This window comes from Rhincodon typus, chromosome 44, assembly GCF_021869965.1.
Source record: "Rhincodon typus isolate 14 chromosome 44, sRhiTyp1.1, whole genome shotgun sequence".
In the NCBI taxonomy this organism is placed as follows: domain Eukaryota; kingdom Metazoa; phylum Chordata; class Chondrichthyes; order Orectolobiformes; family Rhincodontidae; genus Rhincodon; species Rhincodon typus.
In genome coordinates, this window is record NC_063375.1 from 4,092,347 (window position 1) to 4,119,862 (window position 27,516).

At 45.4% G+C, this 27,516-nt stretch overlaps 1 protein-coding gene and 1 pseudogene across 8 annotated transcripts in view; one reads left to right on the plus strand and one right to left on the minus strand.

The window, feature by feature from the left end:
• Positions 1–27,516, plus strand: part of LOC109921544 (histone H2B 7-like) — a 331,158-nt gene that overhangs the window by 161,721 nt on the left and 141,921 nt on the right. The gene's annotated exons all lie outside the window — the stretch shown is intronic.
• Positions 4,026–27,471, minus strand: LOC109915305 (annotated as a pseudogene).

The following is a 27,516-nucleotide window of genomic DNA, read 5'->3' on the forward strand; positions in this document are numbered from 1 at the left end:
CTCTGTGTGAAAAAGTTGCCCCTCAGGTCCCTTTTAAATCTCTCCCCCTCACCTTAAATCTATGCCATCTAGTTTTGGACTCCCTCACCCTGGGAAATGACCTTTCTCTCCTCTCACCTTATCTATGCCCCTCATGATTTTATAGACCTCTATAAGATCACTCCTCAACCTCCACTGTCCCAGAAAAAAATGTCCCTGCCTAATTAGCCTCTTCCTATAACTTAAAACCTCCAGTCTCAGTAACATCCTTGTCAATCTTTCCAGTTTAATAACATCCTTCCTGTAGCATTTCAAATTCGGTCATTCAAGGATTTCTCATGAGGATCAGTCTCTCCAATGGATTCACCAAAGAGAATGAATTGCCTCCAGTTATCCCTTCTCTTTCTCTCCCATCAATAAGCTGGACAAACACAAACTACTTGTGCATAGCTTTTCCAAAGGGTACATGACCTCGAGAGACTGGCTCCCCACCCCAGGGAGACAATCTAAAGGGGAAGATTAGCAGAATACAGGGTTAACGGAAAGATTCTTGGCAGTGTGGAGGAGCAGAGGGATCTTGGGGTTCATGTTCACAGTTCCCTGAAAGCTGCCACCCAGATGGATAGAGTTGTTAAGAAGACGTATGGTGTGTTAGCTTTCATTAATAGAGGGATTGAGTTCAAGAGCCGTGAAGTTATGCTCCAGCTATACGAAAGCCTGGTTCGGCCACATCTGGAGTATTGTGTCCAGTTCTGGTCACCTCATTATAGGAAAGATGTGGAGGCATTGGAAAAGGTGCAGAGGAGATTTACCAGGATGTTGCCTGGATTGGAGGGAAGGTCTTACAAGGAAAGGTTGAGAGAGCTAGGGCTTTTCTCTTGAGAACAACGAAGGATGAGAGGTGACTTGATAGAGGTGTACAAAATGATCAGAGGTATAGATAGAGTAGACAGCCAGAGACTTTTTTCCTCGGGTGGAGGTAGCTATTACAAGGGGGCATAGTTTTAAAGTGAGTGGAGGTAGATATAGGGTAGATGTCAGAGGTAGGTTCTTTACTCAGATTGTGGTCAGGGCGTGGAATGCATTGCCGGAGAAGGTAGTGGAGTCGGCCTCATTAGGGGCATTTAAGCGGCTATTAGACGGGCATTTGGATGATAGTATAAGGTAGGGGTGGAGGTTAGATAGACCTTAGGATTAGGGTAAAAGTTTGGCACAACATCATGGGCTGAAGGGCCTGTACTGTGCTGTACTGTTCTATGTTCTAGGGTCCAGCTTCTGCAGATCGGTCTGAAGCTCTGAATCTTCTGGCACAGGGTCAGGGGAAATCTCTAGTGGCTTCTGTGGGACGACCTTGGAGTAGAGGGAACAGAAAATGACCCTAACCACCCAGAGACAAGTCTAATAGACTGCCTGCAACCGAAAAACACAAGAAAAGGAACTAAGCTTTATCTGTTGACACAGCGCGCTCCTTATCTGATAGAAACACTTGCCAGCAAGACAAGAGAATGGATGCAGAGACGACACACTCAAAATACTTAACTCTGTTCCTCTTTCTCTCTCTCTCTCTCTCTCTCTACAGATGCTGCCGGACCTGTTGAGTTTCTCCAGTGCTCTCTGTGTTAGTTTCAGATCTCCAGAATCCTGCACTATGTTGCTTTTGGAAACTTACAAAGTGTGTTCGTTGTTTCAGATGCCAGTGGCCCCACTCCTGGTGAAATTGTGTCCACTGTTGTTCAAGCAAAGAGGAAAGATATGGCTAACACGCTTCAAAATAACATTACATCATTCTGTCAGAAAGGAAACACAGGACGATGTGACTACATTGCTTGGAAATGGGGTACTTATGACCATAAGACCAAAAGTAGGCCATTCAGCCCATCTGGCTGCTCCACCCTTCAACGATGATTGTGGTTGAACTGACCATCCTTAATTCTACTTTGCTGCCCTACCACCACTCCCCCGACAACCTTCGATTCTCCTTCCTGGTTAAAAATCTCTCCCAGACTTCAATATATTGAATGACCCAACAGCGACAGCCCTCTGCGGTAATGAATTCCACAGATTCACTCCCCTTAGAGAGAAGAAATTCCTCCTCATCTCCATCTTCAATAGGCGAACCCTTATTCTGAGATGATGCCCCTCTGGTTCCAGACTCTCCCACACGAGGGGAAACACCTCCCCGTCAAATCCCTCTAAGGATCTTCAATAAGGTTACCACTCATTTCTCTAAACTCCAATGAGGATAGGCCCAACAGACTCAATCTCTCCCTCATCAGACACTCCCTCCATACCCGGGATCAGCCGAGTGAACCTTCTCTGGGCCTGCCTCCAATGCTAGTCTCTCCTTCCTTAGATACGAGGCCACAATACTGCTCACCGTATCCCAGCTGTGGTCTGACTGGTGTCTTGTATATTTTTTTTTAGCAAAATTTCCCAACTTTTATCTTCCATTCTCATTGAAATAAAGGCTGTTTGCCTTCCCAGTGACCTGCCAAACTCTGTTTTCTTTTGACTCAAGGACAGAGACTTCCCAATCTCTTTAATAAAGAAATCCTATGTGGGAGCGTGTTTTAACTTTCTCGAAAGTTGCCTGAGTCGCTGGAATACAGGCAACACCCAGATTGTAAGAAATAGATTTCTCAACTGCTTGAGGATTTCAGAGAATCTTCATCCCTTTGTGAAGTGCATTTGGTGTTTCTGAAGGGATTTCCTCACGTACCACAACATCAGACAGAGTTGCAGAGTGTCACGGTGTGATTGGAGATCCCCAATGGGCAGATCTTATGTCAATCCCACTCAGTGGGCGATATGTACTCCCTGAGGAACAAGATATGATAGTTCCATCCCGTCTGTAAAATCAGCATTCACCACAAATCTGCATCATTTGTCTCCTTTTTCTGAGCCTAAAATGTCCCAAGCTATGATCAATTCTACTTTCCTGTTTATGTTTAAAACAAATATGTTCCCCCTTTCTATCGACATTTTTTTATTTGCTAATCTGTTCGCTATTTTCTTGCAACTTATTCCATTTGGCTACTACTTTAGCCCTCTGTTTTCTGTACTAGAGTAGTTTAATTGTTGACTGCATAGCGCATCAGTTTTTATTTCAGCAGAACTCCCAGGTTTTCCCTTATTTCCTGTGGCTATCATCCTGAAGAAGGGTAATATCAGAAATGTTGACTTCTCCTTTCCTCCACATGCTGCCTGGCTTGTTCTTCCAGCCTCCTGTTTGTCTATCTAGGCTGTATCTTCAGCCGGCTTGTTTCAGCTAAAGGGGACGGGATGGCTCAGTGAAAAACTAGGGTGTGTGTGTGTGCGAGAGAGAGAGGGAAATGTGGGTGAGAGAGAGCATTGGTGAGAGTGTGTGAAAAAGAGACAGTGTGTGACAGAGGGTGTGTTTGACAGAGCTGTGAGAGAGACTGCACTAGAGTGTGTGCAAGAGTGAGAGAGTGAGATGTGGTGTGGGTGTGAGAGAGAGAGTGTGTGTGAGAGAGAGAGTGTGTGAGAGAGAGAGTGTGTGAGAGAGAGAGTGTGTGCGAGACAAAGTGTGTGTCATTGAAAGTAAGAGATCGGAGGTTTAAAGGGGGATGTGAGGAAAAATGTTTTCACCCAGAGGGTGCTGGGCAATCTGGAAATCACTGCCTGTAAGGGTGGGAGAGGCAGAAATCCTCATCACATTGAAGAAGGATTTAGATGTGCACTTGTGATGCGAAGGCTATGGGCCAAGTACTGGGAAAAATGGATTAGGGAATAGGGAGGTGGTTGTTTTTGACCGGCACAGGCTAAATGGGCCAAAGGGCATTCTTCTGTGCTGTAGAATTCTGTGACTCTCTGCCATTGAATCTGAACTGCCCTCTGGGGAAATTATGGATGGGGGCGATAAATGCCAGCCCTGTCAGTGACACTCATGTCCCATGAAGGTAGAAAATGGTCTTCTTCCTTTAACTTGAAGCGAGTTGAGTTGGTGGCCATGCACGCTCTCTCTCTCTCACTGTCTCTCACACACACTGCATCCTGTTCTATGTACTAATGTAAGGTATGATTTCTTTGGATAGAACACAAAGCAATACTTTTCACGGTGTCACGGCACATGACAAAAATAAATCAAATCACAACCACTGCTCCTGTTCCATTCCTTCCCCAGTCTGGCTTCACCCACTGATCCCTCACCGACTCTGCACTGGCTTCAAATTCATGGCCAATGTCCCTCAATGAGCAGCTGTCCCTTCCTCATTCCTGAGCCTGTTCACAACTGGGGGGTTTGTGGGATAGGAGTGGTCTATTCTGCCCATCGAGCCCTGCTTGCTGGTCAGCACCATGGGCAGCTGTTGGAACTATTTGAGGCCTTTGACCCAGCCCGTTCCCCAAGAAGGATTCCCCATGTTCGTCCTGTACACCACGGGGAAACGAATCTGTCCATCTGTCCCTCCAGCGTCCTCAGAGACTGAAACTATACAGTCCCCTGTGGGGAGGATCCCATAGATTTACCCATTCCCCTCCTCACCCACCCTCAACCAAGTCAAATCATTTCACCGCACAGGCCTGTGTGGACAGCCCCTAATTTTTAACACTGTGCCCCCGGTTCCAGTCCCCTGCCAACCTGGGGGTGGGGGGGTGGGGAATTAGGCAAAATACCTGCGCTACATTGACCCTTCATCTCTCTCTCTCTCCCCAGCCCATCCATTCCTCTCAGGGTTTTGAAAGTTGCAATTGAGATTGTCTCTCGATCTCCCAGACTCTGGAGGATACAGCCTGCCCCAACTCCTTCCCAGGACATTGCCTGGTTGTCCCAGCGCGAAGTCCAGAGAACCGTCCCTGCACTCCCTATGGGGAAGGAATAAACCTCCTTGGTAAGGGGGTTAAAAATACACACACACAGACTCACATATATACGCGTACACACACATACAGTCTGACACACAGTCACACTCGCTTGCATAGACACATACCCTGTCTCTCATACAAACACATGATCGCTCAAATTTATTCACAAACTCACATTGAGTCTCTCACACCACACACACTCAGACTGTCATAATCCCTCACACTCTCTTACACATTCACATGCACTTGCAGTCTATGCTCACTTTCGTACAAACTCATTATCTCACACAATTTCAAACAAACTCACACTCACCCACAGTCTCTCAAACGCTCATTCTCACAAAAAACATTCGCAATACGCTCTTTGCTCTCTCACACACACATGCTCTGACACACTGCCACATACCTTCACGCAAAGTTACATGAAGCATCATATGCACACTCTATCTCACACTATCTCAGACACTCTTTCACATACGCGTTCCTCAAACACATTCTCTCTCACACACACTCCCTCCCAAACCGTATACCCTACTGTACCGCGCCCTCTCCCCTTCCCTCCTGCACCTCCCCCACCCCACCCCCCCAACACACACATACGCTCCCTCCCTCCCACACATGAATGACTGATGGAAGGGGCAATGCTGGTGACCCAGTGGAGACTGCGACTGACGTATTGGTTCACTGCACCTTGCATCACCATCCCCTCACTGAGAGTAATCCCCAATTTCGGTCTTTGATAACCGCCTCACATCAGATCATCGGGGGTTCCACCAGTATACCTCGATTTTAAAAAAAAATCTACCAATTTGTTATATGCTACAAATTTTGTTCATCACCGAAGGCAGCATTGTTGTGTACAAGAGCAAAGGCCATCAATAAATTACATTTACAATAACACTGCGATAGATCCCAATGCACACCATCCATGAACAAAACTTTCCATTGCTTGATAAATACCGGGCCTATTGTGTTCTCATTTCGTTTTCCATCTCAACACAGAGTTCAGAGGGAGGGGGAGCTGTGAAGGAGGATGCAGAGATGCTTCAATGTGATTGGGTCAAGTTGAGTGACTGGGCAAATGCACGACAAATGCAGTTTAACGTGGATTGATGTGAGGTTACCAATTTGGGAGGAAAAAAAACAGGAATGCAGATTATTATCAAAATGGTGATGGATTGGGAAAGCGGCATGGAGGACAGGAGTTGGAACATCATGTTGTGGCTGTACGATACATTTATAAGGACATTCTTGGAGTATTGCTTACAGTTTTGGTCGCGTTGCTATAGGAAGGATGTTATTAAACTGGAAAGGGTGAAAAAAAAATATAAACATGTTGACAGGATTGGAGAGTTTAGGTTATAAGGACAGGCTGGATATGTTGGGATTTTTTTTTCCCTGGAGCATTGGAGGCTGAGGGGTGACCCTATAGAGGTTTATAAAATCAAGAGGGACATGGACAAGGTGAAAGCCAATGTCTTTAACCCCAGGGCTGGAGATTCCAAAACTAAAGGGGATAGGTTTAAGGTGAGAGGGGAAAGCTTTAAAAGGGGCCTGAGGGGCAACTTTTTCACAGAGAGAGTGGTGCATATATGGAACGAGCTGCCAGGGGAAGTGGTAGAGGCAGATAAAATTACAACATTTAAAAAGAAACTTTAGCAGGTACATGGAAAGGAAAGGTTTGAATGTATAGGGATCAAACACAGGGAAAGAAGGCTGGTTCAGTTTAGGAAACCTGGTTGGCATGGACGAGTTGGGCCAAAGGGTCTGTTTCTGTACTGACTCTATGATGAGGGGCACACATGCTGTCTTTGCCAGCAATGCCCTCCATCCTTTGCCTGAACGAGGGGTCATAGTGTTTAAAAAAAAAAACGATAACCCAGTCACCATCCTTACTTGCTCGAATGTTTGTCCATACCTCCGGACAAAGAGGCCCACCTTTTTTTAATTCATGGAATTAGGGCATTGCTGGCTAGGCCAGCATTTGTCACCCATCCTTAGCTGACCAGGGGACAGTTATGAGTCAACCACTTTGCTGTGGGTCTGGAGTCACATGAAGGCCAGACCAGGTAAGGATGGCAGTTTCCTGCCCTAAACAACATGAGTGAACCAGATGGGTTTTTCCAACAATTGATTCACAGTCACCATCAGACTCTCAATCCCGGAATTTTGATGAACTTAATTTCCACCATCTGTGTTGCAGGATTTGAATCTGGGTCCCCAGAACATCACTGGAACATCTGGATTAACAGTTCTGTAATAATCCCACCAGGCCATCACTTCCCCATTCAAGGTCAAGTCTGCCGCTCCAGAGGTGTGTGATCCCCCCCATCCTCACAAGTGGCATTTCCAAAATACCTGCAGCAAGATAAATCCCGTACATTCCAGTTCCCACAATGGGGTTCAGAATCTCAGAAAGCCTAGTTGAGATGTCCACTAGGGGTTTCGGATCATAGGGAGGTCTAGTCTTCTCCATAGAGACTCCATTTCAGCCATGCCTTGTATATCCAGTTTGTTCAGTTGCTTGCATTTCAGTGTGTGTTCCTTCTATAGGGCCAGAAGTTGCTAGTTCAAACCCCACACCTCAGGTCTCTTTCACCCTGGAAAGTAATCATTGAAACTGGCTGGTTTCTGTTTTTGTATCTCCCACCTGTCAGATCCTTCTGACAATTCCTGTTCAAAGTTGGTCAGAATGGGGGAGATTCCTGATTGTCCATGCACAGAAGGGGACAGATGATGTATTCATCCGCTCAAACACAGACCAACTGAAAAGCTCAGTGAAGGAGAGGCAAGTATTAAATTTCCAAAGACCACCCGCTGCTGAAATAGTTTGGTAAATTCAAAGCCAATGGCCTGCAAGGTCAAGAATAGATTGACAGATGCAACAACATGAAAATAGTTTCCCCACCTGAAAATGAGTGGAGTCAAACAGCTTGTGAAACACAGTTTCCATCGGAAAGTTCACCAGTTTGGTATCTGTATGCGGGAGTTACGTTAAACCTCTTAACCAGACAGTCCATAAAAATCAAATGACCCGCCTCTCATCTGTCTTCTTGCTTCTTACTTGAGCGGAATATTCTCGTAAATGTTTCCATCCCCTCTGTCTTCTTCCTCTGAGAGCTCACTGAGGTTCAGTGGGGCATATGTGATACAGGAATCATCGGGGTCAGGCTTGGCATCCTGCGATTGGAATGATATTGGAATGGAATTGGAATACAGCATGAGCAGGAAGCTGAAGAGGTAGGAGAGGTCAGTTGAGGGTAGAGGTAGGAGTGAGTATCAGGGCAAAACAGGAATCACCAGCAGGAAGTTCAGTGCCACAAGTTATGAATCTGGTGATGCAGTAGTAGTGTACCTAACTCTGAGCCAGGAGGCTGGGTTCAAGTCCTACCTGCTCCTGAGGTGTGCCATATAGATTATAAAAGTGGGAAGGTGATGTTGGAGCTGTGCAGGACTTTGGTGAGGCCGCAGCTGGAGCACTGTGTGTAGTTCCAGTCTCTGCACTCTAGAAATGATGTGATTGCACTGGAGGGGGTGCAGAGCGAGATTCACCAAGATATTGCCTGGGTCAGAACATTTCACCAGTGAAGTGAGGCTGGACAAGCTCAGGTTGTTTTCTTGGAGCAGAGAAGAAATAAGGGGTTTTGATTTTGTTTCCATTCACTCATGGGACATTGGCATTGCTGGCTGGGCCCAACATTTGTTGCCCCATCCCTAGTTGCCCTCTTGAGAAGGTGGTATTGAGCTGCCTTCTCCAGCTGCTATAGTCCCATGTGCTATAAGTCAACCCACAATGCACTTAAGGTGGGAAATCTAGGATTTTGACCCAGTGACACTGAAAGAACGGCCAATGTATTTCCAAGTTGGAATGGTCAGTAGCTTGGAGGAGAACTCGCAAGCGGTGGTGTTGCCATGTATCTGTTGCCCTTGACCTTCTAGATGGATGTGGCCATGGGTTTGGAAGGTGCTGTCTGGGGATCTTTGGTAAATTTGTGCAGTGCATCTTTTAGATGGTACATACTGTAGCTACCATTTGGGTGCAAATAACAATGGACTGGCAACTATTTAATGTCACGATCAGTAATATTCTAATTATGTACAGGAGGTAACTGGAACACCAACACCAGTAACTGCCACAATTTTGAAACTCACTTATCCCGGGGCACTGGAAGTGGAATGTGAAACAGTAAGAGATCTACTCCATTGATAAAGCATTGCTGGTTATTTTCCACTGCGTTTAAAGGCAGACATAAAGCTGAGAGGGAGGGGGAGCTGTGAAGGAGGTTTCAGAAATGCTTCAGCATGATTTGGACAAGTTCAGTAAATGCCGTTTAATGTAGATCAACATGAGGTTATCCAATTGAGAGCAAAAACAGGAAGGTGGATTATTATCCAAATGGTGATGGATTGGGAATGGGGGAGGTGCAATGAGACCTGTATGTCCCCTGTACACCAGTCGCTGGAAGTGAGCATTGCAGCAGCAGGGGGTGGTGAAGGAGGCAAATGGGATGCTGGCCTTCATAGCGAAAGCATTCGAGTACAGGAGTAGGGTTGCCTTGCTGCAATTGTGCAAGGTAAGGCCACACCCTGGAGAATTGTATGTGCAGTCTGGAGTGTCCTTATCTGAGGAAGGATGTTCTGGCTACAGAGGGAGTGCAGCGAAGGTTTCACAGACTGATTCCTGGGATGGCAGGATTGACACATGAAGAGAGACTGGATCGGTTAGGATTGTCTTCACTGAAGTTTAGAAGACTGAGAAGGGAATCTTATAGAAATCTGTAAAATTCTAACAGGACTAAACAGGGTAAACACAGGGACAATGTTCCCGTTGACCGGGAGAGAGTCCAGAAGCAGGGGGTCACAATCTAAAGCAGATGAGGTAGGACTGAGATGAGGAGAAATGTCTTCACTAAGAGAATGGGAAGCCTGTGGAATTCTCTGACACAGAAAGCGGTCAGAGCCAGAACACTGAATGCCTTTCAAGAAGGAGATGGATAGAGCTCTTAAGGGCTAAAGGGAGAAAGCGGAGGGGACAGAGGACTGAGTCGGATGATCCTATTGAATGGGGAGAACAGGCTGGAACGGCTGAATGGCTGACTCCTGCTCCTACGTTCTAAGGTGTTTCCTGTGATCAGTCCAATGGGAATCAATGTTAATATTTTGTGTGTTGGTGCAAGGTATAAATCTACCTGCACTTCCTATGGCAATAGCCATGATCTATTTAGAATTAAAATGTAACATACCTTCTTCCCATTGGAGGAGAAACCAACACTGCTGCCTGAAAATAAAACAGAACGAGATGAGAAGGAACTCTTTGGAGGCATTGACGATTCAATTTGGACTCATTGAAGGCTGATCAACATTAAAGACGTAACTGAATCTGTCGAAAGCATAGTTGTGTTTTTTTTTGTCAACTTTGAAAAGATATCAATGCAACACTTTCTGAATTGTCCCTCTCAATCAACCAGAAACTTCAGAAGATCACATTTAGAAACCTTGCTCTGGCTACAGCCTGCAACTTGCATTCAGGTCAAGAAGACAAAGGGTCAGTTTTTAGGATGCAGGTCATTGCAACATCTTCAGTAGGCCATCTTAATCTTATCAGCCTTTGTATCACTTGCTCAGTTGTTGTACATGAAAACACAGGAGTGAACCATACAGATGACATACATTTGAGTTTTAGCTGCTGTGTGCTGCTAGTTCCAGATAGCTCAGTTGGCTGGATGGCTGGTTTTTGTAATGCATTACATGCCAACTCTTGCCAACAGCATGGGTACAATTCCCGCACCAGCTGAGACTACCCTAAAGGATGCTCCTTCTGAACCTCACCCCTCTCCTGAGGCGTGGTGACTCTCAAGTTAAAACAGCACCGATACCTCTCTCTCACTCTCTAATGAGAGAGCAGGATGGTGGTCTGGTAGAACATGACCATTTACTGCTCATTCCGTTCAGACAAAGACTAGAATGTGTTCTGAGAGACTGATTTCATTGTACATAAGGTCAGCTTCAGTTCAAATGTCCCTTGTGGGTGTTGACAGGTATCCGTGTGATAATTGCAAGTTCATCTTTCTGAGCAGCAATATGATATGCGGTGCTTTTATTTTCTCTGTCATCTCAAATCAGCAGGTGATAGCATTTGACGTATCTGCCTGGGGTATCATGTAAGGAAAATAGAACTTGCTTTCACTCTATCCACAGATGCTGCCAGACCTGTTGAGTTCCTCCGGAAATATCTGAATTTATTTCAGATGTCCAGCATCCACAATTCTTAGTTTTAAGTGAAAATTGTCTATATCTGCCTCAGTTAAGGATAAAATGCATGTCCCACTGCCTTTTTCACACACAGAATGTATATACATGTGCAAAACAGTAATTGGGGAGCAACCACCATCATAACACAGTCACCAACACACACAGCGATATATTTTTTCATTCATTCACAGGATGAAGGTGTCACTGGCCTGGCCTGGCCAGCATTTATTGCCCATCCCTAACTGTCCACATTGCTGTGGGTCTGGAGTCACATGTAGACCAAAGCAAGTAAGGATTGCAGCTTCCTTCCCTAAAAGGCATTAGTGAACTAGATGGGCTTTTCCCCAACAATCGGCAATGGGTTCATGGTCATTAAACTCTTAATTTCAGATATTTATTGAATTCAAATTCTGTGGGAGGATTCAAACCCAGGTCCCCAGAACATTACTGGGTCTCTAGATTAACAATCCAGTGATAATAACACGAGGCCATTCCCTCCCTGATTGCTTTGCATGTTTATTCTGGGTCGCTGACATGTAAATCATCTCCAAATCCTTTACCCTATCTGCAGGAGAACAAAGGGTCAGAGCAGATCAGATCAGGGCTTGTTTCTGATTGGCTGGTTTACTGTCCATTCCTGCATAAATGCTGGAGATTTCTTTTGGCAGACCCTCTGTTCCCTCACACTCCTGTTACTGCAAGCACTGTGGTATTTCTCTGTTTGGAACTGGCCACACACACACACGTTTCCACAGCAACTGGGAACATGATATTGTTGGAGCTGCAATGATCCTCTCTCTCTCATACACACAATCATCACATTCAAGAAACAAGATCTTTACCGGGCTCCTTTCTCTTCTCGGTGGTGATCACTGAATAAACTATATCCGCAGTGTTGTTTTCTACAAAGAAATAAAATGCACATGAAAAACACACATCAATCAGAAAGCATCATTATAATGGGCTAAATGACACACAGATACTCAATTCATAGACTCATTGATAAATAATAAATCTGAGAGGAAGACAGACAGATTTGATAGACTGATAGATGGATAGGCAGACAGATAAATGGACAGATGTTTTAAGACAGAGATAGATAGGTTCTTGATTAGTAAAGGGGATCAAGGGTTACAGGGGATCAAGGGTTACCAGAAAAGGCAAGGGAACGAGATTGACAAACATATCAGCCTTGATCAAGTGGCAGAGCTGGCTTGATGGACCGAATGGCCTAATTCTGTTCCTATATCTTATGGTCCTATGGTCTTATCTAGATCAAAAGATGCATAGATAAATAAATATACATACAGATAGATATCCTTGGTGATCATTAAGTTGGCTACGACCGCTCAAAAGACTGCTATACAGGAAGTGTGCTTCCCTTCATTATCATTTGCTCGGAGAACTTGTGTCTCTGAGGAACCAGGCCTTTGTACATAATTGCTCATTGTAGCTAACATCAGTTGGATTTCTCAATACCAGAGTACAGTGCCCTCAGTTTCTAACATTACTTGAGATAAAATAAGCACTGGTGTGCCAGGTAAAACACCCTGATGGAGGTCCAACCACAGGATATTAATAGCCAGAGACATCTGGAAAAGACACTGGTTGAAGATAGAGGTCTACAACACAGAAAAAGGCCCATCGGCCCATCAAGTCTGTGCCATTAAAAAGCAACCACCTCCCTGTTCTCTAATCACATTTCCCCAGCATTTGTCCCCATAGCCTTGGCATCACAGTGCACATCTAAATCCTTCTTCAATGTGATGTGGGTTTCTGCCTCTCTCACCCTGACAGGCAGTGAGTTCCAAATTCCCCATCACTGTCTGAGTGAAAACATTTTACCTCATATCCTCCTCCAATCTTCCTGCCCCTTACCTTCAATCTATGCCCCCAAACCCCCCGTCATTGATCCCTCCAAGAAGGGGAAAGGTTTCTTCCTGTCTACCGTATGTCTGCCCCTTATCATTTTACACATCTCAAACAAGGAGGAGTTGGCATCTTTGAGGGTGAAAGGGATTGAAGTGTCTGGGGGAGAAAGCAGGGAACCGGGGACTGAGGAGGATGGTCAGCCGTGATCCTATCGAATGTGTGGGGCAATGGAAAGGTTGAATGGCCTCCTAGTTTCTATCGGAACCAGGGACTGAGTTAGATGGTCAACCATGATCATAACGAATGGCAGAACAGGATAGAAGGGCTGAAAGGCCCACTCCTGTTTCCTAGTTTCTGTCCTCCCCTTCAGCCTCTACAGCTCTAAGGAAAACCACCCCATTCTAGCCCATCTGACAGCTCGGACATTTGTCCAGAATTCTACCAGGTTATGGTGCACCGTCACTGTGTGGGGCTCTTTAATCACACTGATTCAATAGCACTCACCAGCATTGTGTGCTGCTCCGATTACTGCATACTCCAGATTGCCGGCTGCTGCCCCTTCACCAGAAGCTTGGGATCTATTTCCAGTAGAAAGGGGAAGGGAAGGAAGTTGTCATTTCAAACACAATGCTCTCAACACCATGTTCAACTTCAACAAAACGGCAAAGTTACCACGGAAAATACAAAGCCCAGTGAGACCCTGTTATTTCTTGGTCCCATTTCCCTGTTTTCCATCTGAACATGGAGCTTTCTCACCCTCAAGGAGCTGCCCAATTCCCCATCTGGTTTCCACTAATGTCCTTTGGGGAAGGAAATCTGCCCTCCTTACCTGGTCTGGCCTAGATGTGACTCCAGAAGCTGGTTAACTATAACTGCCCTCTGGGGCAATTAGGGATGGGCAATAAATGCTGGCCCAGCCAGTGACACCCACATCCCTGTGGATGATTAAAAGCCATCTGGGACTTTCCTGGAGTATGGTTTCCTGGTTTGTCAGGCTCATGTTAAAAGGATACAGTAATACCCAAGCTCCCTCTAGGCCTCTCTTTGTTGTCTCTCCCTGATTAAGAGGAATCTGGATAAACAATGGCAAATATAAAAACTGCAGTTTCATCCCCTTACCTCTGGGGCTGTGACACAGCAGAGGAATTACCTGCAGGGAGAGAGAGAACATTCTCAGCATATTGTATAGTAGTTTTGCACTGTTACAGACAGGAGCTGTCAAGACCTTATCTCAGTCATAAACAGAGAACAAACATATCAATAGATGAGAATTGTCAAACCCATCTTAATGCGCAATAACCAGCTGTGAAAGGGCTAGGGTGAGGGTTAGCATCAGTGTGTGGGTGAGATCCAAGGTTAGAGTTAGGGCTTGGGTTAGGATTAGTGTTAAAGTTTAGGGTAAGGGTTAGCATTACGTTTAAGGTTAGGGTTAGGGTTACAATGAGGATTAGGATTAGGGCTATGGTTAGGTTTCGGGTTATGGCTTGAGACAGGGTTAGGGTTAGGGTTAAGGTTGGCTCAGGTTTAGGGTTAGGGTTAGTGTTGGGTTAGGGTTAGGGTTAGTGTTCAGTTTAGGAGACAACAAGGTGCAGAGCTGGATGAACACAGCAGGCCAAGCAGCATCATAGGAGCAGAAAGGTTGATGTTTCAGGCCTAGACCCTTCATCAGTTCAGTTTAGGGTTAGGTTTAAATTTAGGGTTAGTGTTATGGTTTTAGTTAGCATTTGGCTCAGAGCCAAAGTTAGAGATAGTATTTGGGTTCGTTTTAGAATTGGGTTTTAGTTTAAGGTTAGGATTAGGATTAGGGAAACAGTGTCTCGAGGGGCTGAATGGCCTCCTCCTGTTCCTGGTTCACATGATCTTATGTCTCTCCTCTTCTCTGAGGGGCTCTGACACAGAGTGGGGGTATTGGTCACATTTACCCGATCCAGGAGGCTAACTTTGTGAGTGCTCTCCCTCTCTACTGTTAGGAACACGGTCTACCCCAGTTCCTGACCCATCACATCCTTCCCCGGGTCCCCTCACCCTGTTCAGCTGAAAAGGTTACATTGGGGCGGGGACGGGGAAACAAATTCCATCCCTGTGGGACGTTACAGACCTGCGTCCCCCCTCCGGTGGATGAACAGCAGAACTGGGGCGAGCAAGGCCGCGATCTCCGTGGAATAACTCCGAGCTGAAATCCAACAACAATATCCGGCTCACGTTAACAAATTCACCGGGAAGTTTTACCACATCATGCCTGTGTGAGGTACATGGTTAGCATCAGACTGACCAACCCCTGCAGGTACGTAACTCCCTGCCACCACGGGGGTATGGAGAACGCCGAAGTGTTCAGCACTTTGCGCTCCCTACACCAATCCCACTTTCCTGCACTAGGCCCCCCTACAGCCTGGAATGTTATGGCATGTCAAGTGCACATCTACCCCAACTACCCTCCCAGACCCCCACCACCCTCTGGGTGAAACAATCCTCAAACCCTTTCTAAACCTCCTGTCTTTCACTTTAAAATGATGCTGCCCTTGTTATTCACCCTTGGATAAAGGTGAACAGCTGCTTTATGTCCCCCCCTCCCACTCCACCGTCCCTGTGCCACATAGACTTACACACCTCTACCAAGTCCTCCCTCAGCCTTCCCTGCTCTAAAGAAAACAGCCTGAGCTTATGGAGCCTCTCTTCATTGCTGAAATGCACCATCCCAGGGCAACATCCTGGTGAATCTCCTCTGCACGCCCCTCTCCATAAGACTTGTAATTCCAAATTTTTATTGCGCTCAAATTCCACCCTTGGCTTTGAGCGGGATTTGAACTGGGATCCCGGGAACATGACCAAGGTAGTTAGATTAATAACCTCTCGATCATACCACCCGGCCGTCAGCCTCCCAATTGAGATGGTTAATTGTCTCTGACTGGCATGGAGCGAATGGCCTCTCTCTGTGCTCTGTCTATGTTTGATCTGACTGTCACTGTTACCTCGCAGCGTGAATTCGATATAGTCGCTGGTCACGTTAAAAATGGTGCCGTTGGTTCCTTTGTTGATTGCTGCACAGTGATACCTCCCGACATTGTCTCTCCGGAATGAATGAATAACCAGCACACCACCATCGGCAGTCACATGGGAGCTCGCACTGCCGTTTCTTAGCGGCAAGTTGTCACAGTACCAAATGAACTGAAGCTCAGTGCCTTCCCTCACCAGGCACCGGAGAACTAGGCGGTCCCCGGGCTGTATCTCAGTCCCGTTGGTGCGGGATATCAGCACAGCACCTGTGACAGGAACTGAGGAGAAAACACACAAAGTTCAAAAGCCATGGAGTTTGCCCATCGATTCAGACTATCAGTGGGGATCAGTTTGATAGAAATAATTTAAAAGGAAGTTAAGCAATTTGATCGGTTCAAAATCTAATGGAGAGCTTTACTTCTCCCCAACTATCAACAACTTGGAGATTATCGTTTAGAGAGAAAAAAAGATCTAACCTTTGCCCTTGATGTACTGAATCGCTCGGTATTAACATCCTGGGGGTTACCATTAACAGAGAATCTAACCATCGGGCCCCTTGACGTTCAATGGTGTTACCATCACTGAATTCCTACCCCCCACGCCCCCGCCCCCGCCCCTTGCCCCCGACAGTATCAACACCCTTGGGCGGTATTACCATTGAGACAGTCATCGAGTTTCATACAGCGTGGAATAGGCCCTTCGGCCCATTGAGTCTGCACAGACAATAACTGTCACAAAAGGCACGCTAATTTCAATTTCCTGCCCTGGACCCATATCCTGAAATGTTATGATATGACAAGTGCTCCTCCAAATATACTTTAAAGGTTATAAGGTCTGCCACTACATTCCCAGGCCATGCATTCCTGATTTGCATGAACCTCTGAATGAAAAAGTTTTTTTTTAATCAAATACCCTCTGAATCTCCTGCCCCTTTCAGTAAATCTATGCCCCCTCATGACTGACCCCTCAACCAAGGGGAACAGCCACTCTCCATTCACCCTGTCCATCCCCCTCTTAATCTTATACACTGCATTCATGACTCTCCTCAGTCTTCTCTGCTCTAAAGAAAACAATCCAAGCCTATCTAGTCTCTCCTTATAGCTCAATTGCTCCACCCCAGGAGATAATTTGGTGAACCTCTTCTGTACCCCCTCTAGTGCCGTCACATCCTTCCTGTAGTGAGGTGACCAGAAATGCACACAGTACTCCAGAATCTAACCATTGCCCTTGACATTCAATGGTCTGACCATCACTGAATTCCCCACTATCAACATCCTGGGGCTTATTATTGATCACAAACTAAATCAGATTACCCAAATAAATATTGTGTCTACAGGAGCAGGTCAGAGGCTTGGAATCCTGCAGTGAACAATTCACCTGCTGACTCCCCAAAGCCTGTCCAACATTGACAATACACAAGTCAGTAGTGTGATGGAATACTCCCTACTTGCCTGGATAGGTGCAGCTCCGACAACACTTGAGAAGCTCAACACCATCCATGGAAAAAGCAGCCCCCACTTGATTGCCACATCCCCAAACATCCAATCCCTACATCACTGACACTCAGTTGCAGCAGGGCGTACCATCTACAAGACACACTGCAGAAATTCACCAAAAATTCTCAGGCAGCACCTTGCAAACCCATGGCCACTTCCATCCAGAAGGACAAGGGCAGCAGATACATGGGAACACCAATACAAATTCCCCTCTGAGCCACTCACCATCCCAACTTGGAAATATATCAGATATTCCTTCAGTCTTGCTGGGCCATAATCCTGGAATTACCTCCCTAAGAGCAATGTGGGTCAACCAACAGCACATGGACTGCAGCGATTCAACAAGGCAGCTCACCACCATCTTCTCAAAGTGGGGTAACAAGGGACGGGGACAGCACTGCCCATGTCCCACAAGTGAATAAATAACTCTCAATGGCGTAGGCCTGCCTGTCATCATTCACCAAACATTGCACCCTGTTTGTTGTATATAATTTAAGTTCAGTTCATTTTTAGAATCGGGAAGTGAGAAACAAGCTCAGTAATGGTGAAACTGGATGGCTCATGAAATTGTGCTGAACAAAAGGGTGTTGTTGGGAGAAGGAAACCAGCCATCTTTACCCAGTCTGGAACTCCAAACCAAAAGTGAAGGAAATTATTCCGAACCGCCTTCTGAAGGGGTCGAGCAAGTCAGTCCCTTCTCAGAAATACAGTCTTTTGACAAAGTTCTCCCCAAATTGTGATTTAAAAAACAAACCCTCAAAAAGAACACCAAACGCCCCCCTCCCACCCTGATAATCATTGACACTTGACCAATCACCTCCCTTGACACTCTAAACGCCTGGTGTTCTGCCCACAATCAACACTTTGTTCATTAATGCAACACTCTTTGATATTTTGGACAGAAGACCAGAAGAGATTGGGACAGGAGTTGGTAATCCAGTGAAATATCCAACCAAATGTTCGGGGTGCACGACTTTTGGAAATGACAGGGAGGGAGGCAGTGTGGATGATATAGCTCTGTACAAGATGGAATAGATACGACAGCAACAAGAATGATCTAGGACCAGATGGTGTAGAAACTATCGTGGGTGGAATGAAAGCTATATTGGCTGGAGTTTAGAAGAATGAGGGGATCCATGGAATCTCAGGATGTTCTTGATGACCAGCTGGAGAGTCCAGAACCAGGGAGTCACAGTCTAAAGGTGATGGGGTAGGATTGAGATGGGGAGAAGTTGCTTCACCAAGAGAGTGGGGAGCCTGTGAAATTCTCTGTCACAGAAAGCAGTCAGGGACAGAATATTGAATGTTGTTCAGAAATGAGTTGGAGAGAGTTCTTAGGGGCTAAAGGGACAAAGCAAGGAACAGGGGATTGAGTTGGATGATCAGCCACAATCCCATAGAATGTTTGGTGATTGGTAGGGCCAAATGGCCTCCTCCTGTTCCTATTTTCTATGATTCTATGTTAACAGGGTGTAGTGTTGGATGACCCCATGGTCATATTGAATGGCTAAGCAGACTCGAAGCGGAGTGCTCCTATATTCTAGGTTCCAATGTTTAGATGTAACACCGAGCTTTTAGACGTGGATTGAACTCCTTGACTTTATTTACCCAGTTCCATTTTCTCTATCTATGATGTTTAATTCAGATAAATGCAAAGTGTTACATTTTGGTAAGGCAGACCAGGGCAGGATTGATACAGCTAATGGTAGGGCTCTGGGGAGAGGTGTGGAACAGATAGACCAAGGAGTGCAGGCACAGAGTTGAACGTGGAGTTGCAGGTATTCAGGGTGGTGAAGAAGGCATTTAGCACACTTGCCTTCATCGGTCAGAGCACTGAGTACAGGAGTTGGAATGTAATGATACAGCTATACAGGAGATTGGTGAGGCCGTATTTGGAATACTGTGTACAATTCTGTTCTCCCTGCTACAGGAAAGTCATTCTTAAGCTGGAAAGGGTGCAAAAAACATTTACAAGGATGTTACTGAGACTGGAAGGTTTGAGTTATAACAAGAGGCTGGATAGTCTAGGACTTTTTCTCTGGCGTATAGGGGGCCGAGAGGTGACCTTATAGAGGTTTATAAAATCATGGGGGGAATACATAGGGTGATAAAGCCAAGGGCTTTTCCCCAGGGTAGGGGTGTCTAAAATTAATGGTATAGGTTTAAGAGATAGTAGGAACTGCAGATGCTGGAGAATCTGAGATAACAAGGTGTAGAGCTAGATGAACACAGCAGGCCAAGCAGCATCAGAGGAGCAGGAAGGCTGGCGTTTCGGGCCTAGACCCTTCTTCAGAAAAAGGTTTAAGGTGAGAGGGGTAAGGGACTTGAGAGGCAACTTTTTCACACAGAGGGTGGTGCATATATGGAACCAGCTGCCACAGCAAATGGTAGAGGCAGATACCAATGACAACATTCAAAAGAAATTTGGACGGGGTTATGGATAGGAAAGGTTTAGAGGGATATGGGCCAAATGCAGGCAAATGGGACTTTTGGGAAACCTGGTCTGCATGGACGAGTTGGGCCAAAGTGCCTGCTTCCATGCTGGATACCTCTATCACTAATATCCAAGGCTGTGTCACTTTAATCCAAAGTGTGGTCTTCAAAGACAAAGCACCAACTTTGAGCTGATCCCACCAGCAGTAGTCCCTGAGCCGATGGTTCAGTTACTCTTTGGGAGAGAGTCCTTGTAAACTCACCTATCACTGTGATCTCTATGTCTTCACTGTGCAGAGGGCCTGTCACCTCAATTCTCACTGAGCAATGGTAGAACACTTTGTCCCTTCTGCTGATGGCTTCAATTTTGTAAACAAGCTTGGTGCTGTTGGAAAGCTCCCAGTACAATTCCACACTTGAGCCCTTGTAAAATTGGTAAAATATCGGCAGAGAACCATTGGAGACTGAACAGATTAAGGATCCCGCATCTCCTTCGATTAGCTCCTTTTCGGGTTGAATTATTAGTTCCAGTTTTGACACTGGAATTCCTGCAAATGCAGACAAATGTTCAGTCTCTTCACTTGCAGAGTTAATTGCAAACACAACATTGAACTTCATCACAGTTACATCCATTCTCATCCTTTTCTTTCGGTTCAGTCATTGGATGTGGTGTCACTGGATAGTCTAGCATTTATCATCAGTCCCTAATTGTACAGATGGCAGTTTAGGGCTGTGGGCTTATAGCCTAAAGGAGACAGGGTATGACTGAGATGGGGACAAATGTCTTCACCCGGAAAGCGAGAAGCCTGTAGAATTCTCTGTCACAGAAAGTGGTTGGGACCAGAAAATTGAATGTTGTTCAGGAAGGGTTTGGATAGAGTTCTTAGGGGCAAAGGGAACAGAGGGGGCTGGGGGGGGGGGGGGGGGGGGTGGGGAGGTGGGGGGAGGAAAAAAGACGGCGGCGGTGGGGGGGGGGGGGGGGGGGGGTGCAGTGGACTCTGTCAGATAAACAGTCATGATCCCATTGAATGGGTGGAGCAGGGTGGAAGGGCCGAATGCCCTCCTCCCATTTATATACTTCCATAATTTTCTGAAGCAGTGAATCCTAAGGCTTCCAAATCTCTGTGTGAAGACATTTCTCCTCATCTCAGTCCTAAATGGCCTACCCATTACCCTGCGCTGTTTGTCTCTCGTGCTCCAATATATGGCTGTGAGATGTGGGGAGTGATGATAATTTGTCTCTATTCTCAATCTTTAATGGTTAAAAAAGGAACAACAATAAAAGGTACTCACACCTGATGGACAAATGGAGCTGATTACTGTGTTTCCACACCTTACTGCCCGTGACTTCGCAATGGTAAGTACCCGAGTCGGCCGGGCGAGCTGACTCAGAGATGTAATCGCTGTGGTCGGACAGACACTGGAGAGGGACCCCATTTCTGTTAAAGCCGTACCGCAAGGAGGCTTGGGAGAGATTCTCTTGAACTGAGCACACCAGTTTAAATCATTTGCCATCAACCAGCTGTCCCTCAGGATGCACGGTCAACTTAGGGACAGCGAACACCTCTGGAAAGCAGAAGGACATGTTTCTGTTTCAGCTGTAAAGTGATTAAACCACCACACAGTCTTTTCTCTCATTGATGAGAGAGTTGGACTGTGGTGACTTTCCTACTTCTTCCATTACAGATAAACTGTTAAAGTTGGCGGGGGGTTGGGACAAAATTCACAAAGAAGACAGAGAGAGGATGTTTCCTCAAGTGGGACAACCGAGAACATCATCGTTTCAGGATAAGGGGGTGAGTCAGATTCAATGCAGATATGAGGAGGAATGGCTTCTGTCAAAGGGGGCAGGAAGTGATGACGAGGGAGTGAATAGCTTGCGTTATTTTGTCTGGGGCAGAGAAGGCTGAGGGGGAACCTGATAGACATGTGTAAGGTTATGATGGGCATGGACAGAGGGTAGAGGAACAGCTGTTCTTCTTAGTCAAAGGTTCAAATAACAAGGGGGGGGCATCATTTTAAAGTGGAAGGCAGAAGGTTCAGAGGGGGATTTGAGGATTGTTTCACCTAGAGGATGGTGGGGGTTGGAATGCACTGCCTGGGAGGGTAGTTGAAGTGGGAAACCTCATAACCTTCAAAGTGTACTTGGATTAGCATTTGAAATGTCCTAACATTCAGGGCTGTGGGGCCTAGTGCAGGAAAATGTGGCTAGTTTAGATTTAGTTTTTCTTTGGCAGTACAGACACAATAGGCCAAAGGGACTCTTCTGTGTTGCACGATTCAGAATGTCTCCAGTGTTTTAATCAGAAATCCAGAGAAATATTTACATTGTCCACCATAGATTGTAAAGTCGGGTACATACCTTGAACCCGAACATCAACAGATCGTGATGTCTGCTTGTCAATGTTGCAATTATACAATCCACTGTCATCAGTTCTGGTTACTTTAATGCTGTATGATGATTCCTGTCATTTGGACTTCATTGAATGGATCATCTGGTCTTTTTAATAAAAGGTAAATTCCTTCGCCCACGACATTTCGTATCTGGACCGACAATTCAGCTCCAGTGTCTCCCCTTCTAAAGGTGAAACTGGGACAACAGGGAAAGCCACATTTCCACCTGTGATTGAAAGCAAAGTTGCATTATTACAGCTTACCATAGGCTTTCATTACACAGGTAACTGCTCTGAAAACATTCGCCATCACATTGTTTCTGCAATGGATTTTCAAGTATCAGTCCCACAACCTATCCCTGGTATTTCCTAATGACCCTTTTAAACCTTTCTCCTCTCACCTTAAAAATATGCCCTCTAGTTTTCAACTCCCCCACCCAAGGGAAAAGACCCTTGGAATTCCCCTTATCTATGCCCCTCGTGATTTTATAAACCTCTACAAGGTCACACCTCGACCTCCTTTGCTCCAGTGGAAAAAGTCCCAGTCTTTCCAATCTCACAAACCCTCCATTCCCAGTAACACATTGGTAAATCTTCTCAGAACTCTCTCTGGTTTAACAATATCCTTCCTGTAAAAGGGTGACCAGAACTGCACACAGTATTCCAGAAGAGGCCTCACCAACATCCTATACAACCTCAACATGACATCCCAACTCCCATATTCGAAAGGTCTGAGCAATGAAAGCAAGCATGCTAAACATCTTCTTAACCTCCCTGTTTACCTGTGACACAAATGTCAAATAATTTTGTACCTGAACCCCTGGGTCTCTCTGTTCGACAACACTACCCAGCACCCTACCATTAAATGCATAAGCCCTGCCTTGTTTATTTCACCAAAATGCAATACCTCACATTTATCCAAATTAAACTCCATCTGTTGCTCCTCGGCCCATTGACGTAATTGATCAAGACCTCTTTGTATTCTTAGATAAGTGTTCACTATACCATCAACTTTGGTGTCATTTACAAACTTACTAGCCATGCTTCCAATATTCTCATCCAAATTATTTATATAAGTGACAAACAGGCCTCCAGTCTGAAAGACAACCCTCCAACATTACTCTCTATCTCCTTCTGTTCAACGAATTTTGTATCCAGTTCGCAAGCTCTCCCTGAATCCCATGTGATTTAACTTTACTGATTAGTCTACCATGCAGAACCTTGTCAAAGTTTTTATTAAAGTCTAAGTAAACAATGTTTACCACTCTGCTCTCATCAATCTTTTTGGTTACTTCATTAAAAAAACTCAGTCGTCAAGTTTGTGAGACATAATTTTCCTTGCATAGCACCATGCTGCCTCTCCCTAATCAATCCTTGCCTCTCCAATTGCATCTAAATCCAATCTTTCACAATCACCTCCAACAACTTACCCAGCAGCAATGTCGGACTCATAGGTCTATAGTTCCCAGGCTTCCCCTTACAGCCTTTTTTTAACAACACCACAACATTAGCCACCCTCTAGTCCTCCAGTACTTCACTCTGTTTATAGATGATATTACTTCTAAGCGTGCCGCAATTTCCCCCCTAACTTCCCACAACATACTGGGATACATGTGATTAGGTCCTGGCGATTTATCTTTCTTTCTGCTATCTAAGATCTCAAGCACTTACTCTTCTGTAATGTGAACTGTTTTCAAAACATCAGTATTTATTTTGCTGCATTCTCTAACCTACAGTTCTTTCTCAACAGTAAAACTGACACAAAATATTAAAATATCTCTTGTAAGAATTGTATAATTTTCAATCAGATCCTCTCCTCATTCTTCTAAATGCAGTGAATATAATCCTAACCAATCCAGTCTCTTTTCATACATAGAGATAACAAGGTGTAGAGCTGGATGAACACAGCACGCCAAGCAGCATCAGAGGAGCGGGAAGGCTCATGTTCCGGCCTAGAAGAAGGGTCTAGGCCCAAAACATCAGCTTTCCTGCTCCTCTGATGCCGCTTGGCCTGCTGTGTTCATCCAGCTCTACACCTTGTTATCTCAGATTCTCCAGCATCTGCAGTTCCTACTATCTCTCTTCATACATGACTGGCCACCATCTAATTATCTGTTCCTGGTTACACCCTCAAGAAGGTGGTGGTGAGCCTCCTTCTTGAACCGCTGCAATCCATCTGCTGTAAGTAGACCCACACGAACCTTAGGGAGGGAATTGCAGGATATTGACCTGGTTATACTGAGCATTGATATATTTCCAAGTCAGGATGGTGAGTGACTTGGAGCAGAGGCTGCAGGGAGTGGTGTTCACATGTATTGCTGCCCTTGTCCTTCCAGTTCGAAGTGGTCATGGCTTTGGAAGTTGCAGTCTGAGGATCTTTAGTGAATTTCTGCAGTGCATCTTGGAGATAGTACACACTATCACTACACTGCTGTTATTGAATGTCGGTGGTGGAGGGAGTGCAAGTTTGTGGATGTGCTGCCGATCAAGTGGGATCTGATTGGTCCCTGGATGGTGTCAGCCTCCTGGGGAGCATTCCATCACATTTCTGACTTGTGCCTTGTAGATGGCGGACAGGCTTTGGGAAATCGGAGGTGAGTTACTTACAACAGAATTCACAGCCTCTGACCTGCTGTGGTAACCACCATGTGTACGTGACAAGTCCAGTTGAATTTCTCCAGGAAACACCAGGATGTTGATAATAACACCATTGAATGTCAAGGGGGTGACAGTTAGATCTCCCTCAATGATACACCCCAAGATGTTGACAGTGGGGAGATTCGACGATGCTAACACCATTAAATGTCAAGGGGCAATGGTTAGATTGTCTCTTATTTGTGATGGTCATTGCCTACCATTTGTGTATCATGAATTCCACTTGCCAGCCCAAGCCTGGATTTTGTCCAGATGTTGTTGCATTTGAACCAGGAATACATCAGTATCTGAGGAGTGACGAATGGTGCTGAACATTGTGCAATCATCAGTGAACATCCCCACTTCTAACCTTGTGATGGAGGGAAGGTCATTGATGAAGCATCCCTACTCCTGTCCTCGAATCTCCATCGCTGGGAGTATCCTGTCAAAAGCAGCTTGGACAGATGTGGCACAGTATCATCAAAACATTTACCGGCACTAACCAGACAAGGGAATGACCAACCTGATACTGTGATGCTTAGGTTGTTTGAAACCCACTGTCTGTAGCCAATTCTTAATTCACACCAATAAGATACTTCGTCTGAATGCTTTGCTCTTTTTATGGTGAATGAACCATCTTCAGTTTGTTTTATAAACCGATTATTCCAATACAATCGGAAAAGCTTATGCCCCCTCAAATTCCGGAATGGGGTCCGGCAGTTCATTACAATCTTCTCATCTCTCAGAGCATGTTGTGGATTGGCTTCCAGAGTTAGGGTTTCATTGGAAACTGCAAAAGAAATGTGACAAAAACTGGACATAGAATCAGATTGGAACACAACAAATTGCAGTTCAAAGATCAATGGTATAGATTATAAGAGGACTTTGGTGAGGCCACAGCTGGAGCACTGTGTGCAGATCCAGTGTCCACACTATAGGAAGGATGAGTTTGCACTGGAGGAGGTGCAGAGGAGATTCACCAGGAGCATTTCAACGTTGGAGGGAGGCTGGGTAAGCTTCAGTTGTTGACTTTGGACCAGAGAAGATTGAGGGAGACATGATAGAGGTGTGTAAAGTTATGAGGAGCATGGATATGAGGGATAGGAAGCAGCTGTTCCCCTTAGTTGAAAGGTCAATAACAAGGGAGGCACAATTTTAAGTGAACGGCAGGAGATTTGGATGGGATTTCAGGACTTTTCACCCAGACGTTGGTGGGTGTGAATGGCCCAGCCTCGACAGCCCTCTGCAATAGAGAAGTCCACAGATTCACTGCCCTTCAGAGAGAAGAAATTGCTCCTCATTTCCAAATTCAATGTGCCTCCCCACTTCCCCACTTATTCGAGGATGATGCCCCTCTAGTCCCAGACTCGCCCACACAAGAGGAAACAACTTCTCTCCGCATCTCCCCTGTCAAGTCCCTCTAAGGATCTTCAATAAGGTTACCTGTCATTTTTCCAAACTCCAATGAGTACAGGCCCAAGTGACTCAACCTCTCCTCATGAGAAAGTACTAACTCTCAGTTCAGGTGCCCAACTATATGTAAGTGACTCATGCTGAAAGATGCATGTTTGGCTAAACTGGTCTGGGAGGTCAGGAAAATTGTTAAATCAATGCGTACTCCACTTCCATATGGAATTTCCTGCGTAAATCAGAGTCAAACTGGACTATACGTGACTCCAAACCTACAGCAATCTGGTTGACTCTTAACTGCCCTCTGGCAATAAATGCTGGCCAAGACCGCAATGCCCTCATTCTGTGAATGAATTTTAAAAAGTACACTTACCAATGAAGACATCTTTAACTCCAGTATCATAAGAATGATGTGCTGCATGAGTAAGACCCACCAGTTTCACTGTTCACAAGCATTTCATAAACATTGCTCTGTGTCTCAGTGACGTCCACACCATTTTTGTACCAAGAAGCAGCTCATCCCTTATCTGTCCCACATTGCAATTTTAAAGTCTCTTCTTTTACAAACCCACTTGGGGGATATACGTAAAGTTGGTCCCTCTCAAAAGCTGAAGAGACAGAAGCAGGAAGATTGAGGGCCCATTCATTGTATCTTTTTAACTTTTCACTGTTATAAACACAATGTGCAGCTCGGCCTCAGTGTCCCAGTATAAAGAGCTCTGGTTTGAGTTGGCTACTGATCGAACGATGGTCTGAATGCAATGAATTTTGGTGACGCTTAACCCTGGATTTCTTGAAGTATCATCTTTGTGACGCAAACCATTGAACCAGCTTCGTTTTTTTTTGGAAGGGCCAATCACTGACAGGTATCAGTAGATTTACTGATCAGAAAAGTTAACTGCACTGATTATGTTTAGCCTTAATAAAGTCAGCTTGATTGCAGCGTGAAACCTTTTCTCTGATATTCAACACTTCGGTTTCATATCAACTTGATCTGAGGACCTCGAAGGAGAAAACTCCCAATTTTATTTCTCTGTATTCTGCAGAAGACCTCCCCCACCCCATGCAAACTGTTACTCTATTACCAGGCAACGGTCATCTCCAATAAGAGAGAATCCAACCAACACCCCTTGACGTACAATGGCATTAACATCACTGATTCTCCCGCATCCCCACCCACCCATCGCAAACCTGTCCACCATCAATAAAACACAAATTTAGAGTGTATT